The following is a 13857-nucleotide window of genomic DNA, read 5'->3' as shown; positions in this document are numbered from 1 at the left end:
GATCCAGATTTTAAATTGGTAAGACACTTTCAGGGGCAGATGTGGATCCTGACCACTATTTGTTGGTTATGAACTGTAGATTAAAACTGAAGAAATTGGAAAAAAAAGGTACAAAACTATGGAGATAGGACCTGGGTAAGTTGAAATCACCTGAAATAGTTCATTGTTTCAGATTGAGGATTAGCAATGGTTGACTAGACCAGGGGAAAGAACACAGTAAAAGACAAATGGGCACCTTGCAGAGATGAAATCGTGGAAACAGTAGAGGATCAAAGACGAGGCCTAGTAGAAATCCTTGGATATAATAGGTGATACTGAATTTAACTGATGAGAGGAGAAAATTTAAAAATGCTGCAAATAAAGCAGGTGATAGGGAATACAAACGTATAAAAAATGGGACTGCCAAGTACTGCAAAAATGCTTTGTAGGGATTAGCTAGAGAACAAATCTAATGATTTAGAAGTATCTTTCATTACGAGAAAGATATATACCGCCTACAGGAAAATTAGAGAGGCCATTAGGGAAAAGGAAGCAGCTGTAAGACTACCAAGAACTCAGGTGGGAAACCAGTCCTAAGCAAAAGAGGAAAAGATGAAAGGTGGAAGGAGGAGCTATACAAGCCAGATGAACTCCAAGGCAATATTATAAAAAAAGTTGGCGTAGATAATGGTGATAGGAGACATAACACAGCGAGAAGAATTTCACGAAGCTCTGAAAGATCTAAGTCGATACAAAGCCCCGGGAATAGACGATATTTCGTCAGAACTACTGATAGCCTTGGGAGAGCGAGCCTTGGTAAAACTCTTCGATCTGGTGTGCAAGATGTACGAGAGAGGCGAAATATCCTCAGACTTCAAGAACCTAATAACTCCAATTCCAAAGAAAGTAGTTGCTAGAAGGTGTGTAAATTACCGAACTGTCAGTTAATGTCATGGTTGCAAAATACTAACACGAATCCCTTACAAAAGGATAAATTGGTTGAATCCGCCCTCGGGAAAGATCAATTTGGATTTCGAAGAAACGTAGGAAAACGCGAGGCAATACTTGACCCTACGACTTACCATGGAAGAAGTTAAGAAAAGGCAAACCCACATTTTTAGCATTTGTAGACTTGGAGAAAGCTTTTGATACTGTTGACTGGAATACTCTCATTGAAGTTCTGAAAGTAGCAGGGGTAAAATACAGGGAGCGAAACGCTGTTTAAAACTTTTACAGAAATCGGTCAGCAGTTAGTCGAGGCGGTATGCAAGGGAGACAGTGGTTGAGAAGGGAGTGAGACAGGGTTGTAGCATATCCCCGATGCTATTCAACCTGTACATTGAGCAAGCAGTAAAGGAAACAAAAAAAATTGGAGTAGGAATTAAACTCTCTGGAGAAATAAAAACTTCGAGGTTTGCCCATGATCTTGTAATTCTGTCACAGACAGCGAAGGACTTGGAAGAGCAGCTGAACGGAATAGCAACATAAACGAAACAAGGATAATGGAGTGTAGTTGAATTAAATCAGGTGATGCTACCGGCCTTAGATTAGAAAATGACTCATTTTCAGTAGTACACGAGTTTTGCTATTTGGGTTGCAAAATAACTGATGGTCGAAGTAGGGAGGATATGAAATTTAGACTAGCAATGGAGAGTTTCCGAAGAAGAGAAGTTTAAAATCGAATATCGATGTAAGTATTACGAAGTATGGAAGTGAAACATGGACGATAAACAGTTTAGATAAAAAGAGAGAAGCAGCTTTCCAAATCTGGTGCTATAGAAGGTCGCTGAAGATTAGACGGGTTAATCACGTAACTAATGAGGGAGCACTGAGTAGAACTGGACGGTTTGACTTGCAGTACACTACTACACTACTACAATACTACCTAGATACTAGAAAACATTTTTTGGACCTTCGTGGTTTTCATCTGTGAAGTTATTTTCTTGTTTTTGAGTATTTATACATACATTTACAGTTGCTGTTATTAATAAATAAATGTGTGCAAAAGAGCAAATACCCATGTGATATCAAAGTTTGGATGAAATGAAAGTAAGCATACAGCCTTATACAGAAGTTACGTGACGATTCCAGTCTGATGTCAGCGACATTGGCAATACGCTGTAAGTACTCGATAATTACGGCGAAAACGCGCGCGATTTGCTACCTGGGCAGAAAACCGTGATAATGGCCGAATGAGAGGCTATTAAACGCACTGGCAATTAGAATAAAAGCGTTTATAAAAAAGATAAATTTACCAACATTTAAGTATTCAGAGTTTATCAAAGCACTCGGGGAGTGTATGAAGCCTTACGTGAAAGTAAAACGTGGATGATAAACAGCACCGCCAATGAGAGAAGAGAAGCTTTTGAAGTGTGGTGTTAGAAAAGAATGCTGAAGATTAGATTAGGAGAGTAACTAATGAGGTAGTAACAAATAGAAACTGGGGAGAAAACAAATTCGTGGCACAGCTTGACTAACCATAGAGACCGGTTTTTGCAGTCTGGTGATAGAGGTGGTGTGTGAGTGGCGCAGTGAGTCGGGGAGATGGGTAAAAATTGTACTGGAAGGCTGCAAGATGAAAACGGTATGCAGGTTCAAGTGAAAGTAAGTTGCGGTAGTTATTCGCAAGTGAGGATACTTGTTCAGGGTAGAGCAACATCGAGAGCTGTATCGAACCAGTCTGCGGACTGAAGCCAACAACATCCGGCTGCATACTACAAATTCCTTAGCGGCATTGGATTGCGGGGAAAAACTTGAACAGACTTGCGTGCACACTATTTCCCTAGCGTGCCACGTATATACGACTCGTTCAGTGTTTAACAGAAAACTGAAACTCGATAACGGTGAACCACTCATTGGTATAGTACATAACTTCTGATGATGCGCTGCATAATATCTGAAAAATCATCTGTTTGAGTTTTTTTCTATATTCCAATTTCATCTGGAATGGGGAAGGTTGTCTTCAACACCACTGTGATTACCTCGGCGTGGCCGCAATTGAAGTCACGTAACATTGTCGTTGCTCAGCCTCGAAAACTGGCTCAAACTGCAGTAGTAAGAGACTGGATCATCTGGTAACGAACTGGCATTCTTAAAATTCTTGTCGACGCCATCCTCATCGCGTTATCAATAAAGTTAACAGAATGACGTTTGGGTCTAGATTAAACTCGTCTATTGGGAAAGATAACTGAGCGTACGACACTGAATACTGCTAATCTGGTGTAAAATGTTTACACCCACAGTATTTGTCTTGTCAATGAATCATTGTCACGCATTTGATGCTGATATCTACTAATGTATTGAATTCGGTAGCAGATGAAGTTGTTAATTCAAGCACATAGACATTTCAGAATTTCAAGAAAAAATAAAATTGCAAATTTTAGAAACTGATAATCCCAATATTTCGAATTGCTGGAGCGAGAATAAATGTTCTTCTACATTTCATGACATATTATGACAATCTTCACGAATCATGTACAGTATTAATTTTCAATCAATAAATCTTTTTGTAAACAAAGATACCCTGAAGGAGGTCACCTGTAATAGTGACTGAAACGTGGGTAGTTTTACATGTTGACAATTCAGTCAAACCCAGAAAAATGTGATTGATTGTGACAAAGGCTGCGGAAGCCCACGTGTAGTATTAATTTTATTACCACTGAACCAGAATTTGTCTTTATACACGGAAGCAAACAATCTATCGCCTTTCTGCGGAAACTTAAAATGGTTCAGATGGCTCTAAGCACTATGGGACTTAACATCTGAGGTCATCAGTCCCCTAGACTGAGAACTACTTCAACCTAACCAACCTGAGGACATCACACACAGCCACGCCCGAGGCAGGATTCGAACCTGCGACCGTTGCAGCACCGCGGTTCCGGACTGAAGCGCCTGGAACCGCTCGGTCACAGCGGCCGGCGCGGAAACTTAATTGAACTTTGTAGCCCTGCCATGCTACGATACGTTTTACTTTCATTTAGTAAAATACGTTACTCCTCAAAGTATCACAAAATAAATTCAATATTCTGTTGTTGTCTTCAGTCTAAGGATTGGTTACATGCAGCTGTCCACCATAGTCTCTCCTATGCGAACTTCATCATCTCTGCGTAACTGTTTCAGCCTACTCTTTCCTTCATTACAAAGTTTCTTAGGATGTGACCTATCAACCTATCCTTTGTTTCAGTCAAGGTGTCTGTTTTTCCCCTCAAATTGGATTAGTACCCTCCCGATTTAGTCATTAAATTTGCTCATCTAATATTCTGCATTCATGTATAGCACCGCATTTCAAAAGCTTCTTTACTTCTGTGTGCGCGATCTATCGACAGTTTCATTTCCATACAAGGCTGCAAGCCACACACATACCTCCAAATAATGCTTGCTAAAAATTAATAAAAATTAGATATATAAAAATTAATAAAAATTAGATATATAAAAATTAATAAAAATTAGATATATAAAAATTAATAAAAATTAGATATAAATTTGTTTTTCAGGAAAGCTTTAGTTGCTAATAAGTCCTCTACCTTTTAGTTTCTCATTTCCAGATCTGGTTAAGCTGCTCCTGTTAGGGAAAAATCACCACCTTGATGGGATGTGACGTACACATTTAGCTGTTTAAAAATCAGTATGTCTTCGGAACAGAAACAGGGTGACTAGCATGGCCAGATATCATTACATGGCTTCAAGTGTTGGTCTTCAAGGGTGATAAGTGTTCATTATAAAGTAACATTAATAACAAAGCTGTTTTATTGTACATTACACCTAATTAATTCCAGCAACCCCACGCTGGACCTATCTCACCTTCTTGTAAAAAGATTTTCGTTAGCGGTGACCAGGTATAGATGTGTTAGGGTTACCCCAGTTATTAGACGTTGGTTGGTAGATTTGGGGAAGGGGACCGAACAGCGAGATCATTGGTCCCATCGAATTAGGAACGGCTGGGAAGGAAGTCGGCCACGACCTTTCAAAGGAACCTTCCCGGCATTTGCCTGGAGCGACCAGGGAAATCACGGAAAACCTAAATCAGGGTGGCCGGACGCGTTAGACATCACGAAGGTGATTGTGCGGCAAGGAATACCATCCTGCATGTAAGATAGCACCGTTTGAGTTGCAGAGGTAAAAAAAAATAAGAATTTTTCACTGATAGATTGACGACGCAGAAAGTGACCTCTACTTCTGTATTATTGCCGTATTCACAAAATTGTGAACCACCATATTTCTTACAGTCCCCTGTTATTGTTGTTGTGGTCTTCAGTCCAGAGACTGGTTTGATGCAGCTCTCCATGCTGCTCTATCCTGTGCAAGCTTCTTCATCTCCCCGTACCTACTGCAACCTACATCATCCTGAATCTGTTTAGTGTATTCATCTCTTGCTCTCCCTCTACGATTTCTACACTCCACGCTGCTCTCCAATACTAAATTGGTGATCCCTTGATGCCGCAGAATATGTTCTACCAACCGATCCCTTCTTCTAGTCAAGTTGTGCCACAAATTTCTCTTCTCCCCAATTCTGTTCAATACCTCATTATGTGATCTACCCATCTTAATCTTCAGCATTCTTCTGTAGCACCACATTTCGAAAGCTTCTATTCTCTTCTTGTCTAAACTATTTATCGTTCACGTTTCACTTCCACACAGGCTACATTCAATATAAATACTTTCACAAACGACTTCCTGAAATTTAAATCTATACTCGATGTTAACAAATTTCTCTTCTTCAGAAACGCTTTCCGTGCCACTACCAGTCTACATTTTATATCCTCTCTACTTCGACTATCATCAGTTATTTTGCTCCCCAAATAGCAAAACTCCTTTACTACTTTAAGTGTCTCATTTCCTAATCTAATTCCCTCAGCATCACCCGACTTAATTCGACTACATTCCATTATCCTCGTTTTGCTTTCGCTGATATTCATCTTATACCCTCCTTTCAAGACACTGTCCATTCCGTTCAACTGCTCTTCCAAGTCCTTTGCTGTCTCTGACGGAATTACAATGTCATCGGCGAACCTCAAAGTTTTTATTTCTTCTCCATGAACTTTAATACCTACTCCGAACTTTTCTTTTGTTTCCTTTACTGCTTGCTCAATATACAGATTGAATAGCATCGGGGAAAGCCTACAACCCTGTCTCACTCCCTTCCCAACCACTGCTTCCATTTCATGCCCCTGAACTCTTATAACTGCCATCTGGTTTCTGTACAAATTGTAAATAGCCTTTTGCTCCCTGTATTTTACCCCTGCCACCTTCAGAATTTGAAAGAGAGTATACCAGTCAACATTGTCAATAGCTTTCTCTAAGTCTACAAATGCTAGAAACGTAGGCTTGCCTTTCCTTATCTATTCTCTAAGCTAAGTCGTAGGGTCAGTATTGCCTCATGTGTTCCAACATTTCTACGGAATCCAAACTGATCTTCCCCGAGGTCCGCTTCTATCAGTTTTTCCATTCGTCTGTAAAGAATTCGCGTTAGTATTTTGCAGCTGTGACTTATTAAACTGATAGTTCGGTAATTTTCACATTTGTCAGCCCCTGCTTTCTTTGGGATTGGAATTATATTCTTCTTGAAGTCTGAGGGTATTTCGCCTGTCTCATAAATCTTGCTCACCAGATGGTAGAGTTCTGTCATGGCTGGCTCTCCCAAGGCTATCGGTAGTTCTAATGGAATGTTGTCTACTCCCGGGGCTTTGTTTCGACTCAGGTCTTTTAGTGCTCTGTCAAACTCTTCACGCAGTATCATATCTCCCATATCATCATCTTCTACCTCCTCTTCCATTTCCATAATATTGTCCTCAAGTACATCGCCCTTGTATAGACCCTCTATGTACTCCTTCCACCTTTCTGCTTTCCCTTCTTTTCTTAGAACTGGGTTTCCATCTGAGCTCTTCATATTCATACAAGTGGCTCTCTTTTCTCCAAAGGTCTCTCTAATTTTCCTGTAGGCAGTATCTATCTTACCCCTAGTGATAAATGCTTGTACATCCTTAAATTTGTCCTCTAGCCAACCCTGCTTAGCCATTATTGGCTATTGTTATTAGTAGACTGTACTACGCCCTTACTCAAATTTGCAGTCTACTGAGATTTAAACCACTGTGCCAGATATTGTACTAAAGCGGAAAGGATTAGTCTCTGCACCATTGCCGAGCAGGTTTAACACGGGTCGCGTGCGAACAGTTGCAAATCGCACGGGGCATAGTCTTTCTGGGTCGTTGCTTGGCATGGATCTCGCAACCCTTGAGGCCTTACCGTAGACGGTGCATGTAAAATGAATGCAACGCTGATAGTCAGAAAGAGCTCGCAGAAGTGGGCCAGTCGATACCGAAAGCCACAACGGTCATGGCGGTATATCGAACTCGGACATGACTCGCTCCCACGTCCCTTGCTAATTCGGTGTTACCGCTGTGAACTTCGAATTTTTGCTGTTGTGATTTCACGCATGACCACTTAGTAGCTTAGCTTCATCCCGGACCTCCCTTTATAAGTAAAATAAAGAGATACGGAAAACAATGTACTCAAAATAGGCAAAGCGTCCCAGGTAATAAATTGTTGAAGCTCTCGAAACGATGTTTTCATAAAATCTTAACATAAGAGAGAAAGCGCGTTGTTGTATGACCAATACAGTGATAGCTTTATCTACCAGAAAATTGAGGGCACCAAAAGTTTGGTTTTTTTTTTTTTTTTTTTTTTTTTTTAATGAGTTTAAGTACTTTCATCGGCAGAAACAGCGCATCTTACTGTGTTCAGCATCAAAAACCGTTGTCTGTTAAGACATCCTTTCTTCGCTGAAGTTCTTTGAAAAATGAGTGCCTCGTTTAAATTTTAGAGCAAGTCGCGACAAGTTTCCGCTGCAGACTTAGTTTTCTAGTGTGCTCTTTGGTAACGTGAAAGTACGTAATTTACGTCAAATAATGTTAATATGTTTAAACAGAAAATGCATTAGTTTATTGTAATTTTAGTCTCACACACCTGCATTTACCGAGTGATGAAAGTAATTTTTGATCTTTATTTTCCACTATGTGCATAGCCCGTTCCTCGTCAATATAATTTTAATGCGGAGCTACTCATAACGTAGTATAAGTTTTCGTGTATATGAAAACACCCTTTAACTGTAACCAGTAAAGATTTTGTCATATGTGGTTGTAAATTTGTTTGAATTCACACTCTTTTAAGGTCTGAACACAGTATCCCGCATCGTTATGGGTACCGCGTGAAAGAAAACAACCAAATCTATCTTAAAAAACAGGGGAAAATGTCTCTGAAAAATTGGTCGCGGAAAGAAATCATCTGCTCTCATACCTTAGGGTGAATAATGAATACATGATGTTAGTTCAGAAACAGCTGGTAAATGTAGTTGCTTTGAAGTGTATTTAGTTTACTGTGTGTGGTGTGACGGGCATAGTTTTTAAGACGTCCTGCGTCACGGCTCAGAAGTGTTACCAGGGTGGGCGCTGCCCCTCTGCCTAGCCACAGCTTCCACTTGGAACGCCACAAACCTACACTATTGCCGACAGTGGACTATTATTAAGACGACACTGCAAATGACTTCTGTACTGGATTTCGTATCTTATCGGTAGTCTCCTACCAAGAGTTTACAATTGCGTGATCTATCGGCGGATAATTCGTGCAGATCCCAGTAGAGTTGTAGTTGCAAGATCGCTATTTTACCAGTGCCAATGGTTTTAAGCGCCCACTAAGACACTTTAGTACTGGTCTCGGTGAGCCAAAAACCACTGGAACCACTGACAAGTTTTTGAAGTCGTTTCTAGTCGATTATGCGATCACCTGGAATGGTAATGTCAATGATCCACACTTACTACTTCATCGCAGTGGTCATGTGTGGAGTACTGTTTTAGCATTCAATCTGTCCGAAGCCGCACAGTAATTTGCCATGTTTGTTTTGACAACTTCTTTTTTTCTGGCTTGTGGTCCGATCAGTTCCTTGCCTCTGGCAAATCTTAATTCTCACAACACGTTAAACCGTATCAATCTTGTTATATCGTTGTGCCTCCGCTTATAACCAGTCTGAGCGACCATTTTGCAACAGCTAAAGAGATGGTCAGTTGCTTCGTCAGCTGCTTTGCACAGTCCGCACTTTGAGAATTCTACTGATTTCTCAAATTTTATAATCGCTATCATTTCATATTTTCTTTAGCTTGGTCACATTGGAGCCTTCGAGCCTTCTTACATCGAATCAGCGGTTATTCATAACAAAACGTATTAGAAAACGTCAACTTCTGTGCATACTTGCGGTACAGAAATAAATCTGACAAATCGTGAGGATACCTAGAACTACTAAAATAGTGGTAATTTTTTGCACTTTTGATGCAGTGATTCCTACCTTCAGAAATGGTAGAAATAATGACAGAGGAGAAGACAGAAATTAATTAAAGGAACTTAAGAAAAGAGCAGATTGTTTCAATAGACAACTACACACACGGTGGGGAGTTGACTAGAGTGCGCTGCAGACAGTTTTATGGAGAAGAAAATTAACGGTCCATCTTTTGCCACAATAGGTAACTTTTGAATTGGGGAAGACTAGAATTTTTCGTATACTTGCAACAAGTTGTTCCAAAGTGGGATTCTCAACACAGAAAATGATCTGACGAGACTGCTGTGTTATGTTGTTGTATGAATGGGATTTTGCTATATTAATGGAAATTCGTGATACGCTGTTCAGATAATGAAGCTGAAGATAAAGTGCGATGACCGAGCGTACGGTAGAGCAGAGGGTATTAAACTACATGTGCTTAACTACATGTTCTTAGGCAGGCCGGCCGCGGTGGTCTCGCGATTCTAGGCGCGCAGTCCGGAGCCGTGCGACTGCTACGGTCGCAGGTTCGAATCCTGCCTGGGCATGGATGTGTGTGATGTCCTTAGGTTAGTTAGGTTTAAGTAGTTCTAAGTTCTAGGGGACTGATAACCACAGCAGTTGAGTCCCATAGTGCTCAGAGCCATTTGAACCATTTTTCTTAGGCAGGAGAGTTGTTTTCGAAAAACGAACGTCACAAATGTATCACACACAAGTGTTAGTTTCTTACTTTATTTACCGGTTGCGTCTTTGATGTATTAAACATAAAAAGCTTCGGAACACTGATCTGAAAAACCTGTGGATCACAGCAGAAACCAAAAATTCTAAAAGACCACTGATTTTTGCCCGGAGAAGAAAATAGTGCACAGGATAATTTTTTGATCATGGCAGTCTACGACACAATTGTCGTGTTCACAAAAGTGCTTTCGAATGTTACTGAATTGGGAAAATGGTATCCCGACGTTGTTGTTCTTGTTGTTGTTGATGCAGCTCTCCATGCTACTCTACCCTGTGCAAGCTTCATCATCTCCCAGTACGTACTGCAACCTACATCCTTCTGAATCTGCTTAGTGTATTCATCTCTTGGTCTCCCTCTACGATTTTTACCCTCCACGCTGTCCTCCAGTACTAAATTAGTGATCCCTCGATGCCTCAGAACATGTCCTACCAACCGATCCCTTTTTCTAGTCAAGTTGTGCCACAAACTCCTCTTCTCCCCAGTTCTATCCAATACCTCCTCATTAGTTATGTGATCTACCCATCTAATCTTCGGCATTCTTCTGTAGCAGCACATTTCGAAAGCTTCTATTCTCTTCTTGTCCAAACTATTTATCGTCCATGTTTCACTTCCATACATGGCTACACACCATACAAATACTTTCAGAAACGACTTCTTGACACTTAAATCTATACTCGATGTTAACAAATTTCTCTTCTTCAGAAACGATTTCCTTGCCATTGCCAGTCTACATTTTATATCCTCTCTACTTCGACCATCATCAGTTATTTTGCTCCCCAAATAGCAAAATTCCTTTACTACTTTAAGTGACTCATTTCCTAATCTAATTCCCTCAGCATCACCCGATTTAATTTGACTACATTCCATTATCCTCGTTTTGCTTTTGTTGATGTTCATCTTATATCCTCCTTTCAAGACACTGTCCATCCCGTTTAGCTGCTCTTCCAGGTCCTGTCTGTCTCTGACAGTATTAGAATGTCATCGGCGAACCTCAAGGTTTTTATTTCTTCTCCATGGCTTTTAATACCTACTCCGAACATTTCTTTTGTTTCCTTTACTGCTTGCTCAATATACAGACTGAATAACATCGGGGAGAGGCTACAACCCTGGCTCACTCCCTTCCAACCACTGCTTCCCTTTCGTGTCCCTCGACTCTTATCCAATGAATTTACGGCTGGTGTTGATATCAAAGGCCTCGACATGTCCCGACGTTAGAGGGTTATTTTTGCCTGCCATTATTCACCGGTGCTAACTGATGTTTAAATCGTGCACAATTCTCAGCAGTAACTAAGTAACATAAGATGAGCGAAGTGACTGGGCTGAAGCTACAGCTGATTAACAGGGTTTTTGCATGAAGCGCTGCACAACGCATGTCGCGTATGCTGACAGTTATCCACGCGCTTAGTAAGCACGGCCTGGCAATGGAATCAGCTGGACAGAAAGTGTCAAATCTGACACTCAAGTCGACTGGTGGCGCATCGTGACGTGTTCAGTTTCCAATCAATTTTACTCATTTTGGACTGACTTGGTATCAGGCGCGTATCATTGCACAGACAGTATTCGACGGAAGACTGAAAATTGCTTTTGCCTTTTCTGTTTAGTACAAACAATTTAGTATCTGCTTCCGCTCATTTTGATAGCAGTATTCTGCCAAAATTAACAGAGTAAGAGGGACTAGAGCATCGCGTTTGTGAGTGTGAAAGTTTTAGACTTCGACAGATGCTCGAAGAGAAGGTAATAAATTTCTAACTAGGCAGTGCTTACATAAGACAAGTCTAAAGCGCTCTTTAGGCCTTTGAGATCAACACCAGCCGTAAATTCAGTGGATAAGATATGTTGATTTCCCATATGTTGAGAGACAACGAATGTCTCGAAGGTCAGACCCTCGAAGTTTCCTAATCGTCGCCGTAGCAAAGCTCCTTGAAAGATAACCAGTTGTGGCTGAAACAAGGGCAGTTCTATCTTAAAAGCAATGGCGTGTAGTTTTAAAGCTTTACTGCTACTTCGGAAGAGCTTATTAATTTGTTGCATAACAGAACCAGAACAACAATGCTTGTTATTTTTCACGTAACAGTAAGAATTATGTAATATCTGATATTGTTCACAAGTGTCTTCTTAAAAGGATGTACTATCCTTGGAGTAATTCCTCACGTTAAAAGATCTTATTTTGTCAACACTTATCTCCAGCGCTGTTTCACTTACAGCCGCTATAGATGAACCTTATAAGTTTTGAATGGACTGTTTATCATAACTGGGTACAAGTTGCAAGTCCTTCCATTCTTACGACTGATTCATGGCTCCATGACAAATGAGAACCTATTGCAACAAAACTGCTGAAAACTGCGAAAAGTTGGTAAACCTGGCGCCGATAAAATATTTCGCGAGATTTATTCATATAGATTATATGGCATCGTAGTAAGTACATAGCAGTGCTTATTTTTGTAATTAAAAAGCTAGGAGGAAAATATAGGTGAAAACAATCCTCTGCAGTCAGAGATTTCTGACAATAACACAAATGGAAAATCTGACATCTGAACTCGCAGACGCACCAAATAAAGGGATAAAATTTTTAAAGATCTGGTATCAGCGAGTTCGGACATCAGAGCTGATCAGTTAATAACAGTGAATAGTGAGTTGGATTCCAAGTAAAGCTACATTCCGGGGATTTAGACCATTTCATAGAGACTGAGTGTGGTACTTGTCGTTTATTTGGTTATATTCGTTCATAAGTGTAGATTTGACACGACCTGTTAGTGAGAGAGGACGACGGGACTGGTTCTCACTGAATACGATCCAAGAAAATGTAAACAGTGTTGCGCTCTAGATTAAAAATCATTGCCCTACGCTAACATATAGCAAAAGCCAACTAAATTTTTTTTAAAAACTTTTTTACTTTGATAGCTTCTCTTCATAGATTTCTATGAGCTGAATCCAAATGTAGCCTTAGCCACAGTTTTCTAGCAATATGCTTTTTGCTATATAGTATAAAAATCCTATGCTATAGAGTAAACGGGGAAATTAATGAAACGCTTTGTTAAAACATAAGCATGGTTTGTATTTACAGTAAGCTTCTTAAAACAATGTGTGTTAATTCAGGTTTCACTTGTCAGCTGGATTTGTTTTGTATTTTCTTTCTATTTTTTCTTTGAAGCTTCTTGTGTAGCTTTTTCCACGACGAGTCGTTTGTTGAACTTCTCGATGAAATGACCAACAGTAGTCCCCCATCATGTTTGTGTTCCAGCTGCCTTGGGTGTAAACTCTGTCCTTGCTCCTCACTAACATCTCCCATATTGTCCGGGAAGTAATCAATGTGACTGTTCAAAAATTGAACTTTCAGGCTCGTTAAACATCCTAAAGTTTTAAACTTCTTTAACATTGTAGCTATAATACATATTCTGGGTCTCTTTCATGTCTTAAGAACTTTGTAATGACTTGCTTGAGTGATACCCATGTTTCTTTCTCATTTGAGGCCATTGTGGATTCAAAGCCAACATCAAACATAAATTTTATAATGTCAGGTTCGGCAAAGATGCTTTCTTTTAGTTGAGCTTCTGAAAGGCGTGGAAACTTTTGGCAGATATACTTAAAACGTGGTCCATCTTTAAGCAAAGCCTTTACAAACTGTTTCATTAGGCATAACTTTATATGTAGAGGTGGTATGAGTATGTTTTTTGGATCTACAAGGTTTTTGCGTAGAATCTTCTTCTCACCAGGTTTTAAAGGATCCCTCACAGGCCATTTCTTTCCGCACCAGTGTTGATCCCTAGCCCTACTGCCTCATTCACACAAGAAACATTGAAATTTGGTAAAGCCACCTCGCTGGTCAAGGAGCATG

At 40.2% G+C, this 13857-nt stretch overlaps 1 protein-coding gene across 2 annotated transcripts in view; it reads left to right on the top strand.

Moving 5' to 3' along the window:
* Window positions 1-13857, top strand: part of LOC126262967 (putative ferric-chelate reductase 1 homolog) — a 359981-nt gene that overhangs the window by 242173 nt on the left and 103951 nt on the right. The gene's annotated exons all lie outside the window — the stretch shown is intronic.

The sequence above is a fragment of the Schistocerca nitens genome, chromosome 6 (assembly GCF_023898315.1).
Source record: "Schistocerca nitens isolate TAMUIC-IGC-003100 chromosome 6, iqSchNite1.1, whole genome shotgun sequence".
Classification (NCBI taxonomy): Eukaryota; Metazoa; Arthropoda; class Insecta; order Orthoptera; family Acrididae; genus Schistocerca; species Schistocerca nitens.
Note: the sequence above shows the minus strand (reverse complement) of the source record. Positions and strands in the feature narration are given on the sequence as shown.